Source organism: Triticum urartu, chromosome 5A (genome assembly GCF_056163025.1).
Source record: "Triticum urartu cultivar PI428250 chromosome 5A, HENAU_Tu73, whole genome shotgun sequence".
Classification (NCBI taxonomy): Eukaryota; Viridiplantae; Streptophyta; class Magnoliopsida; order Poales; family Poaceae; genus Triticum; species Triticum urartu.
In genome coordinates, this window is record NC_141877.1 from 280,158,718 (window position 1) to 280,165,055 (window position 6,338).

Sequence of the window (6,338 nt, forward strand, 5' to 3'; positions counted from 1 at the left end):
TGTATGTCTTCAATTCATGAATACATACACTCTAAGAGCATCTCCAGCCGTTGAGCCCCCCAGGAGGCATTTTTTTGCTGCCTGGGGGGGCTGCCGGTGAAGATTTTGGCCTGGGAATGACAATTTTCCCAGTCGTGTCCACCCCCAAGCGAGGCCGCTGCTGCCCCCACCGTGCCACCCCATCCTTCCAGCAGCGCGTCCTCGCCTCCGTTGGCCACCGCTGCTCGCCACCCGCGCCCTGCTGCTCGCTCCTGGCCGCGGCCGCGCCCTGTTGCTCGCGCCCGTTGCCGCGCCTTCCCGCGCCCTGACCGCCGCCGATGAGGACGGAGAGGATGAGGAGAAGGAGGGGGCGGAGCTAGACGGGGCGGAGCAAGGCCGATGGCGAGATTGAGGTGAGGCAGAGCGGAGGAGGCCGGACGGTGACCCGGCAGCAAAGCATGCGCGAAGCCGGCAGGCACGTCGGGAGGCGGCCGAAGGCGCGGCGACCCGGCAGGGGCTCGGGAGGCCAGTGGGAGGGCGCGGGGAGGTGGCTGGAGGTGCGACCACCCGGTAGGGAGCTCGAGAGGCCGGCAGGGTGGCGCGGGAGACCGGGCGCGGCGCCGCAGGCGGCCGGCTGAGGGAGCCCGCGAGGCGGCCAGGCGAGGCGGAGCCGGCCGGAGGCGCAGTGCCGCATGGGGCCGGCGCGAGTTGTGGGCGAGGCCGCCGAAGCTACGGGGGAGGTGGCGCGAGCGGAGCCCCTCCCCGGCCATGCGCACTGCGGTAGGTGGTGAAAGGAGAGAGAAAGGAGAGGAGAGAGGGGAGAGAGGGGAGAGAGAGGGGCTGGCAGTGGGCATGTGCGTTGAAAAAGGAATCACCGGCACGCCCAGCTGCTCCCCGGGGGGCTAGGTTTGGGGTGGGACTGCCAGCGTCAATTTTGTCCAAATCCGGCGAAAAGTGAGGCTTTGGGGGCGCGAGTCGGAGGTTATTTTACTGCCGGCGCCCAAAAAGCGGCCGTGGGGGCGTCTCGGGGGGACGGCTGGAGATGCTCTAAGTGTGAAGACATTGATGTGGAAATTGACTTCGGAGCACCACGATAATTGTGTGTCATGTCTGGGTATAATACTTCCTATACGATGGGTAACGCCACCACCAATCTTTCTTGAAGATTTTAGTTTGGCGTCACATTGCATTATCTTCATAATTGGTGTGTCTTCAACATTGTTTTATCTTCATGATTTATCTTACAATGTTTGATTTGGAGTTCTATGCCATATATATGTTATGTCCTCTACAGCATTCACTTATAGCTATTTCTTCAAGTTGCCTTTTTCTGAACTAAGTGAATGTGATCGGACCCTTACCCCATTTGTGCTTATCTCTCCTACTCTCTCTAAAATCTTCATATGTATTCTATTGACACGTGTCGATTGTCTTCACTGTGTCCTTGTCAGTCAAATATTTAGAGACAAACATTTAAAAATGCTTTCAATATCATTATCCTTTATGCCTGAATCTGAAGAAGCCGGAAAGACCGCCCGGCATACCAGGTGAACGTGGGGGCGTGGCACTATTTTTAAACTGTTGCATGCGTGCCACGCGTCGCCCAGATGTGTATCCCCAAGGGCAGCTGAGTAATTTCACTGCTCTGCCTCCTTCCTTATAAATACACAGCCCCCGCAGTCATTAAATCTTACTCCCTTCGATGTCTCGCTCATAACCCTAGCACCATCGCTAGCCTTCGTCATCATCCGAGAAGAAGCGCTTCACTGCCGCGACCTCTCCGTCATCGTGTTCACGCCAGCCACGGACTTCTTCCGCCCCGCCACCGCCGTAGTTGTCTTCCACCACCAAGTTAGGGCACGTGAGATCGAACTGCTCGGCCTCCATCCCAACTCGTCTAGCAGTTCCTCGGCTATTCTTGAGCGGTAAATATGTGCTTACTTTTTACAGTTTATTCAATTCGATGAACTTTCTAAATCTTCATAAAGTTGTTTATCACATCCAAATCTAGATTTTCCCAATCTCTGCATCTCATTACTTGCAAGTACTTTTCACTTATGCTTCACAACTAGGTTGATTCCTCACTTGTACCTATTCATGGATCCGTACAAATCTGGAACCAACTTATCCCTATAAGTGAATGTCTTCACACTATGAAGTCAATGTCTTGAAACTGAATTTATCTTCAAAATCCTCTGAGAATGCATATGACCTCTCCTACTTCCCTCGCATCTCTAATGCTGTCACAGGTACATGTCCATGGGCGAGTCACTTGGTTCTTAGAGTCTGAATTCATTTGCAGACTTCTTACAACATCATATTGTTATCTTGAAGCCAGTTCTTGTCTGACCAATAAACCGAAGCCTATCACCTTTGTGGAGCCAATCAGTGTTGTGAAGTCAATGGCAAGTGGTAAAATCTACAAAGAAAGGGGCCAGATAGCACCGTGATAACACTGCCAAGGATCTGCCTCCAGATCTATACAAGATGTACAAGTCTGATCCTGAAGAAACTTATGGGGAGCGCAAGTCATGTGTTCAATGGATTCGCAGGTACTGGGCAGAGCAATGGTTTCTGTACAACTTCATGACCCCCAAGTATGCTGACAAGAACACTGTGAGGCCACCTTGGGTTGATATTGTGTACAAGAAGCTTTACCCCAAAACCAAGGCTGAAGCCATTCATCAAGGCTTCTTCCCTTGTATGGTGAGGCATCCAATGCCTCAGAATGCCGATCCATCCAGCTTACGATGGTGTCGTGAAGATGATTTGTTTGAAGCCAATTATTAGTTTGCTCAGGCTTTTGCTACCCAAAATAAGAAGGATATTGGGATTGACTTCAAACCAGGTCCCGCTGAACCAAGGCCCGATGGCAGCCATGAAGTCAAACCCAATCTTATTGGCATGTTTGAATACTTTCCAACATTTTCTGGCACACTGTGCTGGGCAGAGAGCCAGTTTGAAACTGTTCCTGAAGAGGAAGAAGAGACCGTCGCTCCCAAGCCCCCAAAGCCCGTGAAGAAGTCAAAAGCTTCAAAGCCTCCCTCTGCACCGAAAGCTTCAAGAGTGAATCCACTAAAAATTGCACCTCCTGAATCCAATGTGTATTTTGAAGGCTTGTCTCAAACTTCTGTGAAGACAAAGAAAATCTCAGGGCATGGTCTTACTCCAGCAAGCATCATGCGCAATGAAGAAGATGTGATAGATCTGTCTAGCGATGAAGATCTTGCTGATGGCGCCCTGGAGCTACTGATCAAAAGCAAACAGGAGGCTGAGATCTTCAAGGATATGCCTTTGTTCGATGCTAATATATTAAACAACTTCATCAATGAATGGTTTGAATACACTACTCTCACCATTGACGATTTGCAGCTGCCTATTGACATTAGCGTCACATTCCAGGGCTGCATAGCCAAAGAACTTGCTATTGCTTAGAAGGTTGTTCAGTAGAAAAACAAAATTTACCATGAGAAATCTGTCTTCAAGAAGCACATGGCAAAGCTCAGTGTTACTGATGTTCAGAACTTCAAGAAGATGATGGCTGACCAGAAGGCTGAGTTTCATAAGCGTCGTGATGAAGCCAAAGGCTCCCGAGAGTGCCTCAAATACTATGCAGAGAAATATGTTCAGGCTCACAATGAAGCCGTGAAGAGAAAGGCACTTGGGCGCCCAAGCATTGACCCCAGGCTGGCAGCTAAGAAGAAGAAGCCCGATGAAGCCGAAGCTAAGGCTCCCAGGCAAGAAAGGCCCAAGATTGTCTTCCCTGCTAGCATGACTGGCTCGAAGCCAAAAGCTCCATCTATTGCTTCGGATAGGAAGCGAACCAAGCAAGCAGAGGCTGAAGCCAATAAGTGCAAGCATCAAGATATATACTTCTGATGCCGCTCCAACTTAGAAGAACCTAAAGACAAAGTCTTCAAAGGCTTCAAGAAGGGCACAAGCACCAATAGCTTCATCTGCTCCTCAGGAGCTGCTGCTTGTAGAGCCCATTTCAGTTGCCCTACCAGTCTCCTCCAACAGAGAACGTAGACTTGTTGTGCATGAGCCTGCTCCCACAGAGGCCCATGACACTGAAGAGATTCCAGCTGTTGACACCACCGCAGTTGAAGACATTGGTCATGAAGACAATGTTGACAGAGATGATGATGAAGTCCTTCCTCAAGTACCATAGCTAATCTAGAAACCGGTGTCATCGCCTGCTCCCACAAGTAGTGAGCAAATCAGCATTGGCGGTCCCACGATGCTAATTACACAAGATGAGTTTGGGAAGAGCAATACCCCAACTCCCCACTCCATGAAGTCATACAACGTACCACTTGCTCATGTCACTACTCTAGTGCTTGACACACCCCACGCTACACCATAAGACATGGAGAAGACCACGCCATTGCCACATGCGTTGCCCAAATTCCTAAGGCTTCGCAGAGACCCAAGGCCATCGGTCTCCATGTCAAGTATTCCTGAAGAGGATGTGCACACCACAAGTTTAGTAGCACGTCAAGTGTTCCCTGAATCCATCCCGTCAGAGACCGCTCAAGAGTCTGAAGGCAAAGAGGCTAAAGATATTCTGGCTCCATCAGCCGATGAAAGTGAAGAAGAACAAGTTGTTATTTCCCTTGCTGAACCTATTGTGATTCCATAAGTGATCATGCCTGCCCCCCAGTAATTGAAGCCAGTGATGCTGCTGCTGCCACCCATACTGAAGCCAATGATGTTGTCATGGTTGAAGCCACTCCGCAGCTTGAAGCCACTCTTCAGATTGAAGCCAATACCGCCACTAAAGACATTCAGCCATCCACCTCGGATGTTGCTGCTGCTCCACCAGTTCCACACACCATGGCAAGGGCCTTCAATCGTGAAGGTGAACTGATTAGCGTCAGATGGCCAATTCTTACACCTCCTGAAGCCCCTGGGCCCCAATATGATTATCACATCGAGCAAAGGCCTCAAACACAGAAGCCTATGCCAGGGATGCCAAGGCTCCGAAGCAATGTCACCACTCAAAGCTCATTCAGTGTCTTAGGCTTCAAAGAGCACAACACCTTTTTCAACAAGGCCAAGAAGCCCAAGATTTCTTCAGGCCGATTCTGGAGTCATCTCCAAAGAAGCTATTACTCATGCAGCCTATACAACCAGGACCGGATTTTCCCACACAAGCGCCTGTGTTGTGATGCCATGGCTGGATTGCGATTTATGGGAGAAGCCCTTGACTGCTTTCATGATGTTGGCTTGCTCCCTTTTGTCGTCGACAAGGAGCACTGGAATGAAGAGCTTCTGCTCCAACTTTATGCCACACTACACATATCGGGCTACAACAGGGATCCGAAGACATGGGTCCTTGAGTGGATGATAGGAGATGTTCACCATGAAGCCGAAGCTCGGGATATCATCGAGCTTACTTCCCTGCCCACTCCTGGTGATCTCTGTTGGGGAACGTAGCAATAATTCAAAAAAATTCCTACGTGTCACCAAGATCAATCTAGGAGATACTAGCAACGAGAGAGAGGGAGTGCATCTTCATACCCTTGAAGATCACTAAGTGGAAGCATTACAAGAACGCGATTGGTGGAGTCGTACACGCAGTGATTCAGATCATGGTCGATTCCGATCTAAGCGCCGAACAACGGCGCCTCCATGTTCAACACACGTACATCCCGGGGACGTCTCCTCCTTCTTGATCCAGCAAGCGGATAGGAGAAGTTGAGGGAGAACTCCGATAGCACGACGGCGTGGTGGTGATGGAGCTCGTGGTTCTCCAGCAGGGCTTCGCCAAGCGCTACGGAGGAGGAGGAGGTGTAGGAGAGGGGGAGGGGCTGCGCCAGGGGAAGGGTCTATGGCTGCCCTCTCTCTCCCTCACTATATATAGGGGGAAGCGGGGTGGAGGAGGCGCCCTAGGGTTCCCTAGGGGAGGGGCGGCAGCCACAGGGGGAACCCTAGATGGGTTTGGGCCCCCCCACCCCTAGGAAACTTGCCCCCCAAGCCGGGACGGGTGGCTGCCCTAGGGGAGGCGTCCCCACCTCTCCAAGTTACGTGAGATGGGGTGGGAGGGGCTCTCAGCCCCTTAGTGGGCTGATGTGACCCCTCCCCTTGGCCCATAAGGCCCCCCAACGCTTGTTGGGGCCTCCGAAACCCCTTTCGGACACGTTGGTCGTCACCCGGTACCCTCGGAACAATTCCGGACTCCAATACCCTTCGTCCAATATATAAATCTTCACCTCCAGACCATTTCGGAACTCCTCGTCACATCCGGGATCTCATCCGGGACTCCGAACAACCTTCGGTAACCACATACTATTTCCCATAACAACTCTAGCGTCACCGAACCTTAATTGTGTAGACCCTACGGATTTGGGAACCAT